The following is a 25,903-nucleotide window of genomic DNA, read 5'->3' as shown; positions in this document are numbered from 1 at the left end:
CACCTGGTAATAGCAGGTGGTTAAAAAGTAAATATACCCTGTATATATAATTTTTCAATTTCTTCCTAGTAATGAAAAGACTTTATAAAAGTAGGGCTGACTGACATTTCACTACCTTGAGCAGACAGACGATGAGCAGCTGCTTCACTCCCTTATTTTGAACTGAATATTGAACATGCAGGTCAAAGTCCAGCGTTTTATGAACACACTCAATTTGACCTTCCGTCATTCAAGGCATGATTGCTTTTATTTGTGCTTTACAAGAGAACAACAAGCTAACAAAGGAGGAAGGCAGAAAAATTGAAAAGGTGCATGGGAGAGACATAAAAAGAACCACAGAATAGAAAACTCATGCTGATGTGAATGTGAATGAATGGCAAATGTCAGCAGGAGAGAAACGGCTGGCATGCTGTAATGCTCCTGTTGCTTGTGTGCTGTCTGATAACACTTGGCGGAGGGGTGTGTAACAACTCCCGATGCGAAGCTACATGTTAAAACACAGGCGGCGATATTAATACAGCCACGATGTCTGGTTTATGTAAACAAAGCAGACTGATCTGGGCCGTATTGTGGAATGTCTGTCACTATATGCAGTCTTAAAGGGATGGTTCACCCTAAAATTTGGTAATCATCTACTTTCTTTTTATGCATCTGTGAACAAATGGACTAGTTCATAACACTTTGTGAAGCTTGACATCCATTCCTCTGGCTAAACAGCTAATTTTGTCTTCCATAGAAAAAAACAATCACTTACTGTAAGGTTATACAAGGGTGAACATATTAAATAAGTTATCAATGATTTCTTCAGAATCATTTTTTTGGTTGGAATGATGCTTTAAAGCTTCAAAATCCCAAAAGTATTACATTGCACAGTGGTTTTGTGTGAAAAACTTACTGAAATTTTTATATATATTCACCGTTAATCTTTTCGTCCAGTCAGCTGTTAAATGCTGTAAGTGAATCACTGAGTTAGAACAGAACAGTCTGATTCAAGTTTGGTTTTATGAACCGAATCATTGAAAAGAATGGCCTCAAAGGACTATACTATTTCCCCTATTAATGTGCCAAGGATGTATGGTTTCAAAAGACTTGAAAAATGTTCAAATTTCAAAAGTTGCATGTACCACTTTAATGGCACTTTTATGTTTTATGTCTGTTTTTAAACTTGTAAGTTTGAATCTCCGTTCACGGTAATGAATGGAAAAGAGCGACCTTCACAATTTTCAGAATTTCTCCTTTTGTGCTTCATGGGGGAAAAAAAAAATTAAAATTATATAAGGGAGAAAAAGTGATTGATTGATTGATTTCATAAAGTTTTCAAGCTTCAAAGCAAATTATATATATATATATATATATATATATATATATATATATATATATATATATATATATATATAAATATATATATATGGTCGATATAGTTGAGGTTACACAATCTTTCCTTTTACTCTGAGCTGTCAAAAGCCACGAACGAATCACTAAGTCACTGAGTAAGTTATCAATCATCTCTTTAGAATCATTTTTGGTTGAAATGATGCTTCCAAGCTTCGAAACACTAAAAGTATTACATTACACAGTAGTTTTGTGTGGAAAAACCTCCTGAAATTTTAATATACTGTATATTCATTCTTTTCCTCCGGTGAGCTGCAAATGAATCGCTGAGTCAGAACAGATCAGTCTGATTCAAGTTTGGTTTTATGAACCAAATCATTGAAAAGTCTGGCCTTAAAGGATAATACCATTTCACCTATTAATGTGCCAAGGATTTATGGTTTCAAAAGACTTGGAAAATGGAGTTGCATGGAACATTTTCGTGGCACTTTTTTGTTTTATGTCCATTTCACTTGTAAGTTCCAGTGCCCATTCACGGTAATAAATGGAAAAGAGCATCCTTCACATTCTTCAGAATTTCTCCTTTTGTGCTTCATAGAGTAAAAATGCTTGTTTTTTTTTTTTACCAGGGTGAAAAGGTGAAAAAATCTATCTATCAATTTTCTTAGGTTGAACTGAAGCTTTAAAGCTTCAAAACAAATGGAAAAAAAATTGGTCAATATAGTTGAGATTAATCAATTGTTTGTGTAAAAATAAAAAAAAATCAACTGAAATATCTAAGTGGTCACTTAAATTAACATTAAGTAACTTAAAATTTCAAGTTGACTAAACTAAACATTTTAAGTCAGCAGGGTAACATTATTTTAAGTTGAAACAATATATTTTTTTAAAGAGTTGCATGGACCATTTTTATGGCACATTCATGTATTTTAAGTCCATTTTGAAGCTTGAAAGTGTGAATGGAAAAGTGTAACCTTCACAGTCTTCAAAATTTCTCCTTTTGCTTTCCATGGAGGAAAGAAAGTTATATATCTAGATCAATGTGAGTGCGAGTAAATGTTGTCAATTTTCATATTCAGGTGAACTATCCCTTTAAAGGACGTCCAAACCCCTTCCCTCATAAACGCAAATATGTAATGATCAAACAATTGCTCTGAAATGATGACTAGCAAGAAAAAAATGCACCGCAGGGCAAAAGCACTGACTTTGTTGACTGAGGTTACATACTACGCAAGCATTACTCTGACACTGATTAATTAGCTGCTAAACGTATTAAAGGAGATGTACTCAAGCCATTAAACACATTGTTCACCGCTTTGTTTGATCTTGTGGAAAAATTACATCTGATGTATGTAATGCATGTCTTACAAAGAGGCTATGGCCTATTATTGGCTTTTGATGTGTTATGATGTGTTAGGAGAGGAGAGTCCTCCATAGAGGTATTCTTCTTTGGAGAGAGAGGGTGTAATTACCTCAAATGATAGACAGAGAAAGAACATAATGCTTGTGAATTCACAATAAGAGCAGTGAAGATAGATACCTCTTTAAAAAGCTCCTCATATTTAAGCACTGTGTTTGTGTGTCATTATACAAGCGCCCAGGCTTTTTGTTCTCACTGAGGATTTAAGGACAATTATGACGGCATTATTTTTTGTTTACTGCCAATTGCCACTTGAATGTGAAATGACTTGGTGCACAAAGATGCGATGGGTGAAAATGAGACGAGAGTGAATAAGTGACATTGTAAAGTGTCAGATGAGACATGAAGCAGTCACCAAATGAGACAGAATATCACAACACCTGCAGTGATGGATGTGACATTTCATTTTACAAATGTAATGCGCAGTTGAGGTCAAAAGTTTACACCCCCTTTCAGAATCTGCAAAATGTTCATTATTTGACTAAAATAAGAGGGATTATACAAAATGCATGTTATTGTTTATTTAGTACTGACTAAAATAAAATATTTCACATGAAAGATGTTTACATATAGTCCACAAGAGAAAATAATAGTTGAATTTATAAAAATGGCTCCGTTCAAAAGTTTACACCCCCTTGATTCTTAATACTGTGTTGTTACCTGAATGATCCATAGCTGTGTTTTGTTTAGTCATAGTTGTTGATGAGTCCCTTGTTTGTCACTAACAGTTAAAAAACAGTAAAGAAATTTTTTAGGTCACACAAATTCTTGGATTTTCCAGCATTTTTGTGTATTTGAACCCTTTCCAACAATGACTGAGGGACTCACATGCAACTATTACAGAAGGTTCTCACTGATGCTCCAGAAGGAAGAACCATGAATTAGGAACTCATTTGAAGATCAGGGTAAATTCAACTTATTTTGTATTTTGGGAAAGTGCAACTATCTATTGTAGCCTCTGAAGGGCAGTACTAAATGAAAAAATATTATATTCAGGCAAAATAAGAAAAATGTACACATCTCCATTCTGTTCAAATGTTTTCACCCCTGGCTCTTAATGCATGGTATTTCCTTCTGAAGCATCAGTGAGCGTTTGAACCTTCTGTAATAGTTGCATATGAGTCCCTCAGTTGTCCTCAGTGTGAAAAGATGGATCTTGTTGGAAAGGGTTCAAATACACAAAAATGCTGGAAAACCAAAGAATTTGTGGGACCTGAAGAATGTTCACCTGTTTTTTAACTGTTCAGGACAAACAAGGAACTCATGAACAACTATCACTAAACAAACAAACAAAAAAACACAGCTGTGGATCATTCAGGTAAGAACACAGTACAGTATTAAGAATGTAAGGATGTAAACTTTTGAACAGGGTCATTTTTTATAAATTCAACTATTATTTTCTTTTGTGGACTATATGTAAACATCTTTTATGTGAAATATCTTATTCAGGTCAGTACTAAATAAACAATATCATGCATTATGTATGATCCCTATTATTTTGGTAAAATAACTACCATTTTGCAGATTCTGAAAGGAGGATGTAAACTTTTGACCTCAACTGTACATATCAGGCACTTTTATGGAAAGGAACTTGCAGTACATTTAGAGTATTTTTTTATTAGCACAGTATGTGTGTGTTGCTTGGGAATTGAACCCATGACCTTGTCGCTCTTGATGTAATGCGTTACCAGTTGAGCTACAGACAGAAAATTACACAGCAAAATTTTCATACTTCATAGTGAACAAAATTACAGGAGTTCATTTAAAGTTCATATGTTTATATGGGTCTCCAAGTTGCCGTTTAAACATTTTCTGGGAAACCACCACAAATGAAAGCTCCTCCATCGCCTTTCATCATCTGTACTTTCCTCATTTCTTTCCTCTCAAAATATTCAACAATCCCCCACACATCAACAAATCTATCCTTCAGCTTTAGTATATGTGTTCTCTCTCTCTCAAGAGTGCACTGCTGTAGATAAACAGCCTTTAATTTGGTTTTATACTCGGAGCACAACCCAGTGTTGATCCACAAAAGCCTCGCTGTGTACTATACATACATCTAACTTGGGAATATTTTTACCCCAACAGGATTGTGGGAAATGCCTCAATCGACTTCCCCGTAACTGTTGTGTGCGGAAAACATTTAAGAACTTATTATAACCACAAAACACACTGCTATCAACACTCACTGATATCGACTATGGTTGACCGGTCTTAAGGTTGGTTTTGGTTCACTTCACATCGATCGGATCAATGTTTTTAAGTCAGCCAAATGTCCATCTGAATATGTAGGCTGCAGCTCTGGTGCTGTAAAAGGGATACATTTAACATAACTTTACGAGTTGGCCTGCCCATCCAGTCCGGATAGTTAATGGTAAACATATTTTGGCTTGCTGTCCTTAATAGAGGCTCGGACCCGAGGCTCAGTTTGAGCGCCAAGTTCAACACCCCCATTACGGTATTACCTAGACCAGGGGTTCCCAACCTTTTTTACTCCGGGGCCCCCCTCCTTCTCCGGTCAATTTTGCAAGGCCCCCTATGCCTGACATGTCCTCTTATACTGTACTTTCGCAGTAAAGAGAAACGTATTTATTTTTAAACCTTTTTTATTAACCAAAACATTTGTTTTGCCTTATTATTATTCTACTGCATGTTATAAAAAAACTCAAAATTCAAAGAAACTTTAAGTTAAAACTTCAAATATACCCGATAATTTTTAAAGAAACCCTCTGCTCAATTCTAACTTTTTAAAATGTATATATATATATATTTATATACTTTACATATATATATATATATACTTTACAACTTCAGAGTACTTTGTCTTAAATAAGTGAACCTGCCGTACAACAGGGAGATATCAAAAGACCACTAAACCTACCCCTTTGAACTTGACTGACTGAATAGCTACTGTTTGTATCCATTAAACAATTAATAAACAAATTCAAAATACAGCAAATACATTCTAAATCTGTTGAAACATCGATGTGAAGGTTTGACGAAGACGGGATCAGTGAACTCTGTCAGTGCGCGTCTGATGCTCATAAACACCGAGCCTCACTTCTCTTCTATGGGTAAGCATCTATTATAAAACACTCACAATAATTTGGACAACTAGGCAAATGTTTTGAAATGTCACGCAAAAATACGATAGGGATCAGAGTCCCGAGAGCGCGCATAGTTTGTGAATCATTAGCGGACTTATGCGTGTCTAATGTACGACTCTGATATACACGAGTGTTATACATTAGGTACGCGTAAGTTCGTTATTATTACACTAATCGTCTTTACCTTTACATTAACGCGACGGTTTGCTTCATGCATGCAGCCGAGAGATGTAACATTAGTTTGCGTACAACGTTTGAAAGTTTTGAGCCGCCATTCAGTCTGTATTTAACAGTGCAAAAGCTATCTAAAGCAATCAATCACAGAACACGAGAGAGGTTGTGCTTTTACTTTTTTCATTTAGCATATTAATAATGAAATTAAACAATTCTAGGATAATATTTAAATGAATTTTAAGTTATCTCGCGGCTCCCCTGGAGGATCACTGAGGCCCCCTAGTGGGTCGCGACCCCCCCGGTTGGGAACCGCTGACCTAGACGGAGAATAACAGTAATAGAGGAGGAGATGGGGAGGTGGAGGGTGACATGACTGAATAATTAGGCTCCTCCCAAACTTACATTTGGAACTTCATTTATTTGTATGATATACTAATATTATATAAAAAAAAAAAAGATTATTTATTATGTTATAGCCAATAACCAACAAATTGCAGAGGATTTAGAATGTCATAATAAATAAACAGACCATTAAAAGCACTACAAATAAATTAAAGTCAAACAGCATAAATGATATTTATCAACATTTTTATAGATTTTTTTTTAAATGTATTGACACTTTCAAATAAGTATGGAAGCTTGTTTCTGCCACTTTAGGAAAAAACATGCATTTAGAGCCACGGGGTGAAAACTTTTTGAATTTGAAGATCAGGGTAAATTTGACTTATTTTGTCTTTTGGGAAACATGAAGCTATCTTCTGTAGCCTCTGAAGGCCAGTACTAAATAAAAAAATTTAATATTTAGAAAAAAAAAATAATAAGAAAAATTGACACATTTCCATTCTGTTCAAAAGTTTTCACCCCCAGCTCTTAATGCATGGTTTTTCCTTCCGGAGTATCAGTAAGTGTTTGATTTTTCTGAAGAACAGCAGACAGTTTAACTGTTCAGGACAAACAAGGGACTCATGACCAACTATCACTCAACAAAAAAAATACAGCTGTGGATCATCATAGGTAAGAATACAGTATTAAAAATCAAAGGGAGGTAAACTTTTGAATGGGTCATTTTTATATTTTCAACTATTATTTTCTCTTGTGGACTATATGTAAACATATTTCATGTGAAATATCTTATTCAGGTCAGTACCAAATAAAAATAACATGCATTTAGTAAGATCCCTCTTATTTTGGTAAAATAATAAACATTTTGCAGATTCTGAAAGGGGGTGTAAACTTTTGACCTCGACCGAATGCAAGATCGCAATTACCATTTACCATTTACCAATTACCATTTTTATTTTATTATTCTGTGGTGGAAACAGGCTTCCATACAATCCTGCATAACAGAAATATTAAAGAAAAAAAAAACAATTGTTTTAAATTCTACAAATTATAATTAAAATAGATATTCATTTTCAGGTTTGCTAAATCTTATATTCAACAGTGCACTAGTCATCTGTAGACCATTATGATTAACCATCCAATTGCAAGACTGTACTATTATTGGGCCTTAATGGTTCTTACTAATTGCACCATGATGAAAGAAAAGGTGAGAAAAACACTTCCTCACAATGACCCCCTCCTTCACTAGGCAAGAGCTACCGCTTAGTTTCTTTTTCATGTTTTTTTTATTTATTTATTTTTTCTCACAGCCTTCGCTGTGATTTCTCTTTTGACAATGACAGCTGTTCACCACTGATCGCATGGACGTGGTTGCCAGGCATCTGCTGCTGAGATGGAAACAGATTGTTACATATAAATTCAATCTGGGAGCAGCCTCGACCCCTGGGCTTATCATACTTCCACCTCCTGAGATGCGACAGAGCACACATCTACAGCCTCTCACCATAATGAAGTCCAGAAACACGGCAATGTCCGTTTAGAGACCAGCTGGAAATCTACACAGTTCACGTCAATGACCGAAACAACGAGAAATAAAGTTCAGACACTGATTATTGTGCAATAAGGAGCTTGTTCATAATTTCAACCGATGAAAAGACCCACTGTGCATAATTATTGCCTATAGAAAAGCAGTTCTTCAAAGCACATCATCAAATCAGCCGTCATTGATGGAGACAGGGCTCTGGCTGAGAGCAGCAGGTTGGCTTGGCACTGTAAAGTCATTACTTGATATTCCACAGAGCCGGTGTAGACTGCAAAGTCCTATGTGGCCAGGGAGACCAGGGAGAAGGTGGCAGAGGAAAGCAAAGCCCATGGAGAATATGGAAAACTCAACAAACCGCAGATAAACAAGCAGACAGCTACCAAGTAATCAAACCCAGAAAGGCAGGTGTAGAAGGGCTTCAAAAGGAGCTTTAAAAACTCTGCTCTGGGTATGTCATTTAACACTTTACGCATACTTCTGTACTTGTGCACAAGCAAAAGCATCATGATACTGTTTGGCAGTCCTCACACTGTTAAATGTCAAGTATTTTCTCTGGTTTGGAGAACAAATTTCAATTCGTGATGGCTTCAATCTTGTTGTCTTGTTGTGGACCTCTATTATTCTCCGCCTACATCACAAATGAGTCAGCTAAGAAAACCCACGAAAATATTACATCACAGGCTTATGTCATGAACCGTGAGTTTATATCTCGCAATTCTGAATATAACTCACAATTGTACGTTTATATGTCACAATTTTGAGAAAAAGTCAGAATTGTGAGTTTATAGCTTGTGATTCTGACTTTATTTTCTTAGAATTGCGAATTTATTTTTCAGAATTGAAAACTGACTTCACACTATCACACTATTCTGAGAAAAAAAATCGCAATTGAAAGTTTATATCTGACAATTTTGAGAAAAAAAAGTCAGAATTGTGAGTTTATAGATTGTAATTCTGATTTAATTTCTCAGAATTGCGAATTTATTTTTCAGAATTGCGAGTTTATATCTTGCAATACTGTTTTATATCATGCTATTCTGAGAAAAAATTCAAACCGTGAGTTTGTCTCGCAATTCTGACTATAACTCGCAATTGCAAGATTATATCTCACAATTTAAAAAAAAAAAAAAGTCAGAATTGTGAGTTTATAGCTTGTAATTCTGACTTTATTTCTCAGAATTGTGACATAATTTTTCAGAATTGAAAACTGACTTTATATCACACTATTCTGAGAAAAAAGTCAGAACCATGAGTTTGTGTGTTGCAATTCTAACTATAACTCGCAATTGCAAGTTTATATCTGACAATTTTAAGAAAAAATTCTGAATTGTGAGTTTATATCTTGTAATTCCGACTTTATTTCTCAGAATTGCAAGTTTATATCTCGGAATACTGACTTTACATCATGCTATTCTGAGAAAAAAAAATCTGAACTGTGAGTTTATATCTTGTAATTCTGACTTTATTTCTCAGAATGGCAACTTTATTTTTCCGAATTGCAAGTTTATATTTTGCAATACTGTTTTATATCACGCTATTCTGAGAAAAAATTCAGAACCGTGAGTTTATGTCTCGCAATTCTGGCTATAACTCGCAAGTCAGAATTGTGAGTTTTTTTATCTTGCAATTCTGACTTTATTTCTCAGAATTGCGAGTTTATATTTTGTAATACTGTTTTATAACACGCTATTCTGAGAAAAAATTCAGAACCGTGAGTTTACGTCTCGCAATTCTGACTATAACTCGCGATTGCAAGTTTATATCTCACAATTTTGAGAAAAGAAGTCAGAATTGTCAGATTACATCTTGTAATTGTGACTTTATTTCTCAGAATTGCGACTTTATTTTTCAGAATAGCAAGTATAGGTCTCACAATACTGACTTTATGCATTGCAATTCTGGGAAAAAAGTCAGAACCGTGAGTTTGTATCTTGCAATTTTAACCATAACTCGCAATTGCAAGTTTATATCTCACAATTTCAGAAAAAAGTCAGAATTGTACGTTTCATATCTTGTAATTCTGACTTTATTTTTCACAGTATTACATGACAGGCTTACCTGAAAAAGAGCATTTTCTTTTAAATTTAAGTGTCATGTTATGACTTCTATCATTGTCATGAAAAATATTAGATACTGATGTTTTATGTAAATTTTATTCAACAGAATAATTTATAGTTGACCTTTTTGCAGTCAGTTGTTTCATAATCAGCTAAAACTGTTTTCAACAGTGATAATGATATGAAATGTTTCTTGAGCAGCAAATCAGCATATCGGAATGATTTCTGAAGGATCATGTGACACTGAAGAATGAAGTATTGATGCTAAAAATTCAGTTTTGCCTATGAATAAAAGAAATAAATAACTTTTACAATATATTAAAACATGAAACATTTATTTTACATTTTTATTTTACATAGCATGACTGTAACGCTGTATGTACAACTATTCATAAAGTGACATTCATATAATCTCTCAGGAAATCACTTACCTAAATAAGAATGTCATAAAAACAGTAAAATATGTTATATCATCTATTTAATATGGATTTATGCAATACCTGGGGCCTGTACCAAAGCCAGGGTTTTTCTTGCACATGCATTACATCTCGAAAGAAAAAGCTCCATCCCTGGATATCACAGTGCTAAAAACCGTAAAAAGCAGTTCGTTTTATCATATAAAAATTAATTTAGAACATCAGTCAAACTCTGATTTACCTTCCCACATGTAAGCGATCCATTTAAATGCAAAACGACAGAGAGAGGTTTGATGAAATGTAAATAAGGAAGGTGAAAGATCAGCCTTCTCAGCCTAAGGCAAACAAGAATGAGGAATGATTTGAGACGGTTCATGTTTTTCTTCACTGATGGAAGCTGCTCTGAAAGAAGGAAGGCACATCTGTACACAGTGTGCAGTTAAAGCGCATTAACACTGGAGTGAGTTTAGCCACGTTCCAAAACACAGTGAGCTGCCTTCACAGATAACATTTTAAGGCAGTGGTTCTCAACCTTTTTTGACTTCACATGGACTATTTTAACTACGTTTTTACTAACTTTTTAGGCCTTGAACAGGTTAGTTGCATTGCTGTCTTTGCAGGATCAGAAAGCTCTTGGATTTCATCAAAAATATCTTAATTTGTGTTTCAAGGATAAACGAAGGTCTTAGGAGTTTGAAACAACACGAGGGTGGATAATTAATGACAGAATTTTCATTTTTTGATAAACTCAAAAATAAAGTTTCTATTGGCATCTACAGTACTGTTCCATGAAGAATATCCATAGAAGCTTTCAATTGAAGTTCCCCTAAGACACTCACGAAAATAATTTCCTCTCATATTTTCACAGTGGATCCCGACTCAAACCAGCAGAGAGTACACATAAAGAGAAATGAATCAAAATGAGCTTTATAAAATTACTGTTGAACCACTGGTCACATTGACTATTTTAAGATGTCTCTACTAACTTTCTAGGCCTTGAACATGTCAGTTATGTTGCTGTCTATGCAGAGTCAGAAAGCTCTTCGATTTCATCAAAAATATCTTAATTTGTGTTCCAAAGATGACTGAAGGTATTACGGGTTTGGAATTAATGACAGAATTTTCATTTTTCTATAAACTCAAAAAAATTATTTTTATTGAATAAGAACATCCATAGAACCTTTCCATTGTACCGAAAGGTTCATTAGAGTGGACAAATGGCGCTTTTCCACTACACAGTACCAGCTCGCCTCGGCTCGACTCGGCTCGGCTCTGTTTGGTTTTCCACTGTGTAAAAGTTGTACCTGTACCGGCTTCCAGGTACTTTTTTTCGTACCACCTCCGGCGAGGTTCCAAGCGAGCTGAGGCGAGCTGAGGCGATACTAAAATGTGACGTGAAAACACAGCAGACTGCTGATTGGTCAGAGAGAATCGTCACTATTCACTGCGTCATCATTGCACGCGCCAGCAATAGTATCCAGAATAACCCCGCCATTTTTAAAAAGTTTGGCCAGAGATTGCGTGACATATCCAATCCATTACATATTATGGCAACTCGGAAGAATACGCCGTGGTCAAACGAGGAGGTGCAGACAGCGGGTGTGTGTCGCGTAGAAGATTACGTCACGGCAGTTTCTTGCAGCGTCGCTATGACAACCAGGTACTATTGTGGAGGTACAGGTACAACTTTTACACAGTGGAAAACCAAACAGAGCCGAGTCGAGCCGAGTCGAGCCGAGCCGAGGCGAGCTGGTACTGTGTAGTGGAAAAGCGCCATAATTGTCTTTAAATGATTCAAATGCTCTTCACATTTCACACTCAAACCAGAATGGTTCTTCTACAGCGTTCCCTGTGAAAATTCCCATTTGGAACTTTTATTTTTAAGAGTGAAGTCCCCCTAAGACACTCAAATGAATTTCCTCTCATCTTTTCACAGTGGATCCCGACTCAAACCAGCAGAGAGTACACATAAAAAGAAATGAATCAAAATGAGCTTCATAAAATTACGGTGGAACCACTGATGTCACAAGGACTATTTTAAAGATGTCTTTACTAACTTTTTAGGCCTTGAACATGTCAGTTACTTTGCTGTCTATGCAGGGTCAGAAAGCTTTTGGATTTCATCAAAAATATCTTAATTTGTGTTCCAAAGATGAACGAAGGTCCTAGGAGTTTGGAATAACATGAGGGTGAGTACTTAATGATAGAATTTTTATTTTTCGATAAACTCAAAAATAAAGTTTCTTTATTGGTGTCTACTGTTCCAAGAAGAACATCCATAGAACCTTTCCATTTTACAAAAGGTTCATTAGAGTGGACAAATTGTCTTTAAATGAATAAAATGCTCTTCACATTTCACACTCAAACCAGAATGGTTCTTCTACAGTATTCCCTGTGAAAATTCCCATTTGGAACTTTTATTTTTAAGAGTGAAGTTCCCCTAAGACACTCAAATGAATTTCCTCTCATCTTTTCACAGTGGATCCCGACTCAAACCAGCAGAGAGTACACATAAAGAGAAATGAATCAAAATGAGCGTACATAGATACAGCTCTCCGATGACTCATTACGGACGTTGGTTAATTGAGACAGTCAGAGAGAGCTCTTTACAGTCCAACAACTATCCACTCCACAATACCCTGCCCCCGGAGAACATCGCTGACACACTTCAACCAACCCATTACACACATCTGGCTTTGGAGGGCCTGTAATGGTCCACACATCTGTAGAGTGTGCGTGCCCAGCAGCGAGGGTGACTGAAGAACATGTATGCACCAGCGCACACACGCGTTATGCCACGGTCCACATTTGCTGTGTAAATCATTCCATGCTCAGAGGTGCTGTTAGCACATCATCATCACCGAGCATCCATATGGACACAGCAACACTTTGTCCCTGCGTCTCGTTTCTTTGGCAACCATTTACAAGTGTGTTTGGTGAGCCCTCGCACAGTGAGGTGCGAAACATCTTAACACGTTTTCAAGATGACCGTGTAAAACATTAGGCGGGATGAAAACGGTCGATGTATGAGGGCGAGATGTTTTGCTTTCCAAAGATGGTGAGAGTCCACTATGATTCAGTATTTATGAATGTGCCATTCTAGTATTCTAGTAACATCACGAGTGCTTCTGTAGCACTGATTATTTTTCTATCATTGTTACATGATTTAATAAGCAATTTCGCCTTCAGTCAAAGTGACTTTGCCTTTAATGACCAACATCTACAAATTATAGATGTAAATTTCAGTCATTATTTTTTTTTCTTTGTGCACAAATACTAGCTTTATTAACATTAAGCTTGAACCACTGATGTCACATTGACTATTTTAACAATGTTCTTACTACCTTTCTGGACCTTGAACGTTTCAGTTGTGTTGCTGTCTATGCAGGGTCAGAAAGCTCTTGGATTTCATTAGAAACATCTTAATTTGTATTCCGAGGATAAACAAACATCTTACAGGTGTGAAACGACATGAGGGTGAGTAAATAATGACAGAATTTTCATTATTGGGTGAACTAATCCTTTAATGTTTGGCTAATATACACAAATGCAGAATCAGTTTCCCAGACTTTTGTGATGGTTTACATTGCAGTTTTGAAAACTATGTTGTCAAGTTTATCTAACAACTTATAGACCATTTTGGAGTAGATGTCACAGTTACGTCACTTGCAGATGTAAAATAGGTAAAATCCATGGAATAAGAAAGAAAAAATATATATTTGTGCTTTTTGATGTCAAAATCGGAATGCAAATAAATTGTATAGAATACTGCCATAAAAGACGCGATTTAAAACTAAACGGAGACGTTTAAACGGACATACTATGGATGAAAACTGCTATGATTACTCTAAATTTAAGGCAAACATTTGATTTAAACAATAGGTCTACATAATATTCACATATTCTGTTCATAGGGGATGTATTGTATTATCCCTACAGTTACAGCATGAAATATTATTTAAACCTATTACCATTAACATTTTTACATTATATTTTTTTTCATATTTCACAATTCTGACTTTTTTTTCTCCTAATTCAGACTTTATAACTCGATTTAACTCAAAAATAGTGAGTTTGTCAATTCTGAGGGAAAAAAAGCCAGAAGTCAGGGAGTTGTTTGTCCTTATTGGAGTTGTGAGATATAATCTCAGAATTGCGAGAGTAAAGTACGAATTTTGAAATACGAAATCAAATTTACCTTTTTTTTATTGTTTTATTCCATGGCTCCATAGACTGACACTTGAAAAGCATAATATTGTGCCGCCAAATAGGCTCCGCCTACAAAAAAACGTCATCCCTGTTTCGGATCTATCCCACTATCTAACGTCAATTTTGTTGAATAACTTATTTAATTTATTGCTGAATGACAAGCTCTTGTAATATGCAGAAAACATTTTGAAAACGACGTCTAATCAATACGATCTATAATCTTTTTAAATCTAACTATTTTGTACTGATACTTGTAATTCTCTAGCCGTCAAGGCTATCTCTCCCGGGTTTTCTGCAACCATGATACATGCGCATCCCGAATATTTACAAACCTATAATTGGTCTATAGTAATGACACATTTTTGGCATTACAACACCAAAACCAATATTTGAGAAACTTGACGTTATGTTTTCATGGCAGATGGCACACTGTCACTTACACACTTCAACATTTTGGAATTAAAATGTGGTGTGAATCCTCTAAATGATCATTCTGTGACACTCCTGATGGCTGAAACAGTGCTAACCATATAACATTTTGGCATTTCACAACTGTAAACAAGAAACACAAATGCCAACAGTTTAACAGAAGAGACCATAGACGTATCATACAGTAGCTGGCAATTGTTAGCAAACAGTTGACAATGGTAGCATGTTGTGTTTGTGCTCATTAGCAGCTGTTTTTTAAATGTCGCATTTGAAAAAAAAAACAAAGAGAATATTGCTAAATACAGTTTCATAAGAAATGTTTATGTCCAGTAAATTCTCAATCCACCGCCCAATAACAAGTGTGGTGAAAAGTTAATTTTCTACAAGGCTATAGTTCAGTTCCTCTGGGGCTGGTTGAAAGATGGTTTGGTTGAGCAGACGATGAGAAAACGAGGCGTGAGCGAGAGTGAGAGAGAAAATTGAGGGGAGTTCAGGGACCGGTTTTACAGCCAGATAACTCGCCTTCGCTGTGTAAGCCACACACCCCAGTGAGCAGTTTACTCTCCATTAAATGACACAAACACTGACCCAGTGCCTGGTTTCGCTCACAATACAGGCTTCTTTACCAGACAATAAGCTCAACATTACAGTCCACTGATGGGGAATCAGTCAGCTAAGTGCCATTGAAAGGATTATTGCGGTTTTCTTGTAAGTACCTGCTCTTCGGGGTCTGTATCTACAAATAAGAAAGCCACATGAAAAAACTCAAGAAAATATGGAGGGCTGTCTGGTAGAAAAATCAGTTTTACACGTGTAATAGATGATTCTGCCAGCAGATCTTGAGGAGGATAGGGGAGTGCCGCCAGGTGTGGCTTTGCGCTCCACAAAAGCTCTATTCTATGACAATCTGGCCACCGCTGAGGAATAACGCCCAGCGCAGGGAGTGTCTGAAACAACAGTATGTCTGTCTGTCAATGCTGAGCTCCCATTAGCCCCATCAGCCGCTTTTTCATGGAGTGTTAGATTACAAGTCCCGTGGAGAGGACGGTTTGTTCGTTTGTTATTGGGTCTTTGGAGCTGACTGTGCTACACTGTGTGATACAAACTAGAAAAAAGACCAATCTTGACCCAGTAAGGCGCTAAAGTTGGGATTATTTGGTGTCAACAATGGGATTTTTGTTTGGGCACTTATCAGCCTATCTGACACTTAAAGGCACAATATGTACGATTTTTTTGATTAAAATTTCCAAAAACCACTGGAACAGTGTTATATGTTTTGCTGACTGTTCTTACATTATTCCAAATGTTTTGAAGAATGTTTAAATCCAGAGAAATAAGCTATTTAAACTAGTGGCTTGTCCCTTGTCTTTGCATCATAAGCACTGTTGCAAACAGAAGTTTCAACACGCGCAAATGTATGTAGTATGATACAACAGCGCTGCTTTGCCCCATATACAGTACGCATGACAGGAAGGAGCAGAAGAGCTCGTCTGTGGCATAATAAAAGTTTCGCTGCTTTCAAGCCATGTGCTGTGCTCGTCTCTCATTATCAATCATTCCAGCGGCCTTGTTTCACTTCCATTGCTTTCAGCCCCACACTGCTTCATACTACAGTGCCGTTAAAAAATCTTTAATACATTAGCTCATCCATGAACATGATTTCTTTCTGGGCCCCATCAGATTGCATTGGCTGTGGGGATGAAGACAACACTTAATCTCTGCGTCATCAAACTATGCCTTTGTTTTGTTGTTTGTTTTGAATATGCACCCTCTAGCAGGAAAAACGTACATATTGTAACTTGAATTTCACAAAAAAGGGGCGCTTTAATGGGAGTAAGTAAAAATTTTGTTTCTTTACTGTCAGTTTTTTCTTTATAACTAACTACTATCAAGGGGCAGTAGTTATTTGAAGAGATCTTGCTAGGAAATTTAGTTAGCCACCATCCACAAACCATTCATAAAGCGTTGTAGGTATACTGCACACAAAACGGCAAGAGCTTTTTCAAAACAGTAAGCTTTAATCGGATGGGCTGGTTTTTACACAACTTTTAAGAGTTACAGATCAAGTCAAGGTTGTGTTTACAAGTTCCCAAGCTGCTACCAATTGCTTCCAAGGAAGAAATAGACTAGATTTGACAAAGTTTGTGAGGTTCATGTTTTTAAAACTTTGATCAGTTTTGTTCGAGGCCTTTAGTAGTGAGTTACCTCAAGACTTCCTTGAGAACACCTGTTTATTCTACCTTAGTATCAGCCTCAGATGTCACACCCACAGACTGTTGGCTGAACGTCTGATACATATGGCTGACAAAATTGGAAACACTTCAAGAGTTTTAAAATCGTCATCTGATTGGTCAAATTCTATGACTTTCTGGGAGACGCGTGTCAAGTTCTTTAATGTTCCGCCTGGAAACAAAGATTGGTCTGTTATTGTGGGGACATTTCCACGCCCCTAAACATGACGCGGCACAAAAAGTAACGTGATTGGTTGCTTTACCTGTCGGTCATATGACCTCCTGTGCGGTCCTTGGCCATTCAAAGCAGCCAAAGTTCCCAGACCTTCTGCTGTGAGACTGAAGGTCTGGCTATGCAAGACTATTCATAGAGCGTTTTATGTGTACTGCACACAAACATCAAGAGCTTTTTCAAAACAGTAAGCTTTAATCTGATTGGTTGGTTTTTACACAACATTTGGGAGTTACAGATCAAGTTACAGATCAAGTCAACTTGTGTTTACAAGTTCCCAGGCTGCTACCAATTGCTTCCAAGGAAGAAATGTTGACTAGATTTGACAAAGTTTGTGAGGTTCATGGTCTTGAATCTTTGAAAAGTTTATCGAAGCCTTTAGTAGTGAACTCAACACTTCCTTAAGAACACCTGTTTATTCTACCTTAGTCTTAGCCTCAGATGTCACACCCACGGATCGTTGGCTGAACGTCTGATGCATATGGCTGACAAAATTGAAACACTTTAAGAGTTTCAAAGTCGTCATCTGGTTGGTTAAATTCTACAGACTTTCTTGGATATGTGTTTCATGTTCTTTAACAAAGATCTGTCTGTTACGACACACAACACAAAACAAAATGATTGGCAGTTTTACCTGTTGGTCATATGGCCTCTTGGGCCACCTTGGCCATTCAAAGCAGCCAAGGTTCCCAGACCCTCTGCCGTCAGTCTGAAGGTCTGGCTATGCAAGAATATTCATAGAGCGTTTTATGTGTACTTCAGACAAAATGGCAAGAGCATTTTTAAAACATCAAGCTGGTTTTTACACAACTTTTAGGAGTTATAGATCAAGTCAAGGTTGTGTTCCCAGGCTGCTACCAATTGTTTCCAAGAAAGAAAAGTTGACTAGATTTGAGTTGACTAGTTTGTGAGGTTCATGGTCTTGAATCTTTGAAAAGTTTTGTTTGATGCCTTTAGTAGTGAGTAAACTCAAGATTTCCTTGTGAACACCTGTTTATTCTACTTTGTTTTTAAAATTCTTTAAAATTTCAGATATGCCACTTACAAAAAGTCACATTTTGATGCACACTTAGATACATTTGACTGAAACAAAATTCTTTTCAAGTTTCAATTAAGCTTGCAAAATTTTAGAGATTAATTCGTCCTCAGCCTCACTGAAATGCTACGAAGTTTCGCGTTCAAAATCGAATGCGATTCATCCGAGATTTTGAACGTGAAATTGCGTAGCTTTTCAGTGATCTAAATACCGTGCCATCTGAATGCACGTGCATGTGATGGATATTTACTACTAATCACAAAACCGGCTTTACTGATGAGATACACATGACAATCGTATGCGATTTTTCGTGCAGCCCTACCTCAGACGCCACACTCATGGACCATTGGCTAAATGTCTGATGCATATGGCACACAAAATTGGAAACAGCTCAGGAGTTTCGAAGCCATAATCTGATTGGTTGAATTGTATAGAATTTCCAGAATTTATCGTTCCACCTGGAAACAAAGATGCTGTGGTGCCAAACCACCTCATGGAAGAACAAAACTGTCGTGACGTGGGACAAAACAAAATGTGATTGGTTGCTTTACCTGTCAGTCATATGGCCTCTTGGGCGGTCCTTGGCCATTCAAAGTGGCCAAGGTTCCCAGACCTTCTGCCGTCAGTCTGAAGGTCAGGCTACGCAAGACTATTCATAGCGTGTTGGCAAGAGCTTTTTTTTAAAACAAAAAGCTTTAATCTAATTGGCTAGTTTTTATACAACTTTTGGGAGTTATAGATCAAGTCAAGGTTGTGTTTACAAGTTCCCAGGCTGCTAGATTAGATTAGATTTGCGTTTCCATAAGAACTTTCTAATTTGCTCACAAAATTTTTAGTCAAATTTTGGTCACTTTAAATGCCACTTAGACACATTTGACTGAAACAAAACTCTTTTAAGTTGCCATGCTGGCAAAACTTTGGAGATGAATTGGTTCTGCATCCCGACTGCCAGGAATCATGTAAAGGCAACCAATTGGAACAGAGCTTGGCAGATCGAGAAAGCGCTGTCCAATTTTGAGTGGACTGTGGGCGATCTGTGGGCTGAGGCTAGGAGGCATTTAACTTTAGTGGATGAGAGCTTAAATCTCCACACTACAGCAACAAGCAGATCAACAACACAGTTTGCAGAGAAAAAATGCTGACCGAAGAGAGATTTGGCAATCTCCTGCACTGACAGACTGATAACCACTGCTGTGAGGAGATACTTACAGCCGATAGAGCGGATTAAAAATAGGCCAATGTTATACAGTGGTGTTCTGAGACCACACCAAACATCTGGGTTTACATTTGTTAAATAATGAAACTTTAACTTTTATTTTGACTAGTTTCCAAGGCAAAATTTCTTATTTTCCATGTAGTTTAAATTTTGAATAATAATAATAATAATAATAATAAAAAAATGCCTGGTGGTCTCAAACTTTTGAGTCTTACTATATGTGCTAAATGCTGAATATTGAAGCAGAATTTAAACACAAAAGACTGGGGAATGAATACCACTACAATCAAAGACCACACAATAGTTCTCTTCACCTGAGAACAACCCCAGGATTTAAATACACTTGACTGGTCTGTAACTAATTCAAAGCTGAGTGGTTCTTTAGAGCTGCATGTGCCTCGGAGGCCTAGCATGTGGCGCACTTTTCATTGCAGGTAAACGCTGAACACTCCTCCAGCAAACACTATCATCTCACTGACAGCCGGACCGCTGTCTCTTAGACGTTTGACACCATATCAAGTGGAAGAGAGAGAGAGCAAGATGTGGACAGACAAAAAAGAATAAAAAAAGGAAAATACTCAAGACACAGTGGGAGGCAGGAGATAGAAAACCGCAGCAAAACAGAGGCAGAGGATAGAGCGTGATAGATGTACAACACCACAAAGATAGCAAGAAAAGGAGAGGGGAAAAAAACAGATGGAGTGAGGTGACAGAAAAGAGAGGAACCAGACAGACAGGCAGAAAGAGATCTGCAGCTCTCTGGCCCATAGCCAGGCAGGGTGAGGATCAATCTGTCTCTGACTACGCCAGAAGTCTCTATGAATAATGCAGCCTCATTCCCAGGCGTAGTCCTGTCTGTAATCTGCATAGCGGGAACGATTTTACCCCCAGGTTGCTGTTCTGCACAATCACCGCCGGCCTTTGTTTATTTATTTATTTACTTTAGTTCATCAGGACGCGCAGACCCGTAAGATCACAGTCATTTCCTGACGGCTGAGCTCCCTGTGCCGCGCGGACGTGAGGCACTGATGAATTACAAGGAGCGCTGAACTCTACTCATTTCGGCATTTATTCCTTGTGTGTGTGTACGTGTGTGTGTGCATTAAAACAGAAAAGAAAAATGAACTGTCTTATAAAAGATACGTCATGGATTTCACTCCAAACTTAAAAAAGAATACTAAATAAGCCTATTTTAGGACAATTGAGATTATTTTGCATACCCAAATGTTCATGACTGCAATGCACACTGTTTTTTTTTTATTAAAATATGCATAAATTAAAATATATTTATACAAAATGTGCTAATTTCTTTGCAGTTCGCACTACAATAGGTACTAAGAATGCTATTTTTTCATTTAATTTAATTATGTAATTATTTAAAAATAATTTTAATTAAATTAAAATTATTTTTTTTTTAATTTTAATTTTTAAATTTAATTAAAATGTAAAAGAAAACAACTTAAAATACTACACACACACAGAGACAAAACCAAAATTATAGTAAATACAGTAAAATATGATAAAAATTAAAATAACTTTGTATTGTATTTTTTTTGTTTTAAACTGTAATTTTTGAGAAAAATATATATAAACTATTGAACTATTATTATGCTCACTTTATGCTGCAATTATTTGATCAAAAACATAGTAAAAACAGTAATACTGTAAAATATCATTACAAATTTCTATTTTGAGAAATTTGTAAGAATTAATTTAAAGCTGCCTTAAAAACCAAAATGAAAGAAATTGTAATATTTTTTGAGTTTTAAACTGCAATTTTAGAGAAAGAATACAAATAAAAACTATATATATATAATTTTTATTTTAACATTTTTAAGAATTAATTTACAGCTGCCTTAAAAAACAAAATTATAGTAAATACAGTAAAATCTGATTAAAATTAAAATAACTTTTTTATTGTAATATTTTACAATAAAAAAGTTATTTTAATTAGAGTTTTAGAGTTTTAAATTTTTAATTAGAGTTATATATATATTTTTTAAATATATAAATATTTGAACATTTTTATATTAAATTTACTCCAGTGATGGTAAAGCTTAATTTTACATATCAGTTCTGCATTTTTCATCTTCAAACACAAAATCATTCTAATATTTCTTATTATCATAAATCTTCAAAACACTTTTTGATGAACAGAGAGTTTAAAAGAACAGTATTTATTTGATATATATATATTACTCGAGCTTCAAATTGGCATCTAAGAATGATTTTGGAGTGTTTAAAGACTGATGAAGAATGCAGAACTGAGATGGAAAATTAAGCTTTACCATCACTGGAGAAAATTTAATATAAAAATATTGTAATATATTGTAACATTATAAATGTCTTTATTGTCACTTTCATCAATTTAATGCATCCTCACTAACTAAAAGTATATATTAAAATGTACTATGAATTTAAAAAGTGCTTATATACATCACACACACACATATATTTTTTTCTTACTCAAACAGACTGTTATTTTGTGCACTGTAGCCAGCTTTTAGTTATGCTTTGGTGCAGAATACAAACAATGCTATTTACAGTGATAGCAGAGCTTAGCTGGCTTAGAAGAAAGTTTGCCATATTTTAAATTTTCTCAAAAGATTAAGTCTCTCAAAGCCTGAGAGCTGAGGTGTAGTAAACAGTACACATACTCCATTCCTCTGCCTTCTGCTCTGTCAAACGCACCAAGGAGTGAGAACAACACCTGGAAAACACGAATTCTGTCTCAGTTTCTCCTTCTCTCCCCACCAGGCTCACTGTGTGTGAGTGAGTCCATGTGACTTCATATGTCAGTAAACGAGTATTTTTGTCTGTGTTTGAGGGGTGGAGAACTTCAGTAGCCAGACGGATTAGTGTGTTTCTATCTTATTAAAACAAATCTTCAAAATTGAAACGCACAGCCACTTGAATTTGGCCTGGAATGCAAAGTGAGTGATTTCATCATCGCCTAAAACTGTTTCAAACATTCCACTCCTTCAGAAAAAAGCGAACCTTTGTTTCATAGCAAAAACCTTCCCCTTGGCACAATTCTTGTTATGTTTTTCAGGTTAAGACAACAGATAAGAGCAAAATGCCAAAAGTTCAACAAAAAGGAAAGAACAGACCTTTCAAATACCTTCAACTCCCTGTGATACTGAGCTACATTCATTGAGCTACATGGCTAACGGTGTTCTTTCTTACAGATGTAAAATGAGATTCCCCAACTGAATTCCTCCACAGATGAAGCGTCCCTCTAAAAGGGAATGAGCAAACCTTGAATCTGCAGCTAGTCATTGTTAAAAAAAAAAAAAAAACAGTTCATCATTTGCTTTGCCCGTTCTGACTGCATACAGAGTGTTTTAATAAACACCATTGATTTTCTACGGCTTTCTCGACCGTAAAGTCTACATATGTATCGATCACAACGGTCGGGTCATGGCACCAGATCTGGAGAAGCTTCGCAAGCAACTGTGCAATACAGCGAACAGCAGTATACCGGTAGAAATGGCCTGATTATTGATGAACTTCATGGAAAAACAAATCATAAGATGTAACTCTTACAAAAGAAAAAAGAAGTGGATTAACCCAAAACTTGAAGCTGAAAACAGCAGTCTATATTCTACAGGCTGTTTCCCTTTGGGAAAATCCAGCTGATTTTTATCGAATGTAGCTTTATATGATTTGTAGCAGGCTGAAACTGGAGTGTTCATGATAAATTCAATGTATTCTGTATATTCTGTATATTCATGTTGGTTTATATATGATATAATATAATATAATATAATATATATTTGTAAATATATACATACATACTCACACATCATTTACATATTTTATTTTTTTTAAAACAAATACATATATTTTCAATATGGGTCAAAGACATGATGCCAAAATTTTCTGTCAGATTGTATTTTTTCAGTTAAAAATTTGTTTAAATGCCATATATATGAAGTACCTCTTCCCATGTATGTACTCACTTTAACTTTTCAAAAAAAACATTTGTTATTTGTATTTTTTCTGTTATTCAAAGCTTTAAAATATCATGTGGTGTGACCGTCCGGGCATAACTTTTGTTTTGGAAACACTATTTGGCATGTTTTTCAAAGTGTTTGTAATCTTGTATAAAATTGCAAAGCATTTGTATTTATTTTTCCATCATAATATTCAAACAAACTTGATTATTACCATTTTAAGAAATATCATGTGGTGCGACCATCAAGAAACTACCATTTTGGGACTTTCATGTTGAAACTGATTCAAAGATATTACATTGCATCATAAACCAGTTTGCCAGAGACCCATGGAAGCATAATGCAGATTTGTAACTTCCTTTTAAATTTGGAAAAATATAGCCTTTTTAACGGCTGGTATGTAGTTACCACATTTGGATATCATGTGACCTTGTTTTGTTCAGGTGGCCAATTCTGTGCTTGTAAATTTGACTGAATTTGAAATATCATGTGGTGCGACCACTGCAGAGTGTTTTCCATTAAAGATATATGTATATTCAATTATTGTTTTGTAACCCATGTGTTTTTGACATAAACTTTTGTGTATTTGAAAGTTTAAGCGCAATAAGACATGAAAGAGGACTTTGTTTAGTACTCACATGCTGTGTGACAGCTGCTTTCTGTGCGTGTGCTTTGGATGTGTGCTCTCAGAGAACCTTATATCAGAAGTTTAAACTAACATGGCTTTAAAAAACTTGATTTCAATGCGATAGACATAATAATCAAAACCAAAGAGACATGCATGAAAAACTCTTTCTTTTACTCAAAACACACAGTTTTACAATGATTTGTGGGGTATTTTGAACTGAAACTTTACAGACACATTTTGGGGACACCTAGGACTTCTATTACATATTGTAAAAATGGGCAAAATAGGTGCTCCTTAATAATAAAAGGACAGTAATTTTGGAACCTCATCTTCTTATACGTCACACTGGTCCATTATAAACCATAGAAACAGTGGAGGACATACTGTAACAGGAAGGGAAGTAACGTAGGAATACTTTCAGAATGACTCTCCACCTACACATGATGGGAAAGCATTTTGCCCATTTTTGCCAGTCTACCTCTCTTCACACATTGTAACCAGTCAGTCAGCCTGTCATGCTCTAGTCTCTGGGTCTGTTGGACCAGTCTTCATCAAAAGCAAGACAGCGAATGAGTCGTCTTGGGTTGAAAGGAGCTGGAGCATGATTTGAGCGGTTCAGATGGAATAGCAGATGAAATAGCTCAGCCGAGTGTGATTTAAAAAGGTTCTTTTCGGAATGAAATCAGCACCCCGTGTGAGGAAATGACTTGAGAGATTGCACAACGTTGGGTTAAAAATGAAACGAGAAGCTTAAGCTTCTTGGCTGCAACGGCCTCATTTCTATGATCAGGTCGCTTGAGTCCCAGATTTCCCAGAGCATTAAACATGAATATGAATAACTACTTTGTATCGTCTTTTTTTCTTGTAATGCAAGCATCACTATTACAATTGCTCATACTTAGAGTTTGAACAAACCCAGAAAGTTAAGCACCAAAACTTTGGTGTGTAACTCATCTCACTACAGAAATGAATGATATCTCACATCCAGTGGTTTATTTAAGAAGAGGTGTGCTATAATTTTCTAAGTGAGCAGACTTATATTTTTTGCCTGATGGATGATAAAACATTGAAAAAAATCTCATAGATTTATATTTTATCATACTTAGGAACCACATCAATGCATTTTTGGAGAGTCGTAACACATATTTTTAAGATTAAAAAAAAACTAAATCTAACCTTGATTTGTCATAAAAAGTCATGCGAGTCTGGAGAGATTGGCACTATGATTTTTCCCTGTTTTATGTTACTTCTTAATTTTTAATTTATTTATTTTTTCATGTTTTTACATGAATTTTTTGGCTGCACATTAAAAAAAGTGTGAATACATTTACAACAAATAAATCAAGTAAAATATGCCAACTACTTTTTTTTTTGTTTATTATGATTTCGATTCATTATGATATCAGAAGCACTGTATAACCCACCTCACATTAAAAAAAAAAAAAAAAAAAAAAATTTAAAATAAAAAAAACTGTGAAATTTATACAATTATTCTATTTCAAACCTGAATGGACTTTGACACTTTTAGAAACATTTAAATATTAATTTAGGTAAATACTTTCTTTTAGTGCACAC

The 25,903-nt window shown here is 35.8% G+C and overlaps 1 protein-coding gene across 1 annotated transcript in view; it reads right to left on the bottom strand.

Moving 5' to 3' along the window:
• crim1 (cysteine rich transmembrane BMP regulator 1 (chordin-like)) overlaps positions 1-25,903 on the bottom strand; it is a 172,717-nt gene that overhangs the window by 88,464 nt on the left and 58,350 nt on the right. The window lies entirely within an intron of this gene.

This window comes from Garra rufa, chromosome 21 (genome assembly GCF_049309525.1).
Source record: "Garra rufa chromosome 21, GarRuf1.0, whole genome shotgun sequence".
NCBI classification, from domain to species: domain Eukaryota; kingdom Metazoa; phylum Chordata; class Actinopteri; order Cypriniformes; family Cyprinidae; genus Garra; species Garra rufa.
The sequence above is the reverse complement of the archived record's forward strand: the minus strand, read 5'-3'. Positions and strand labels throughout refer to the sequence as shown.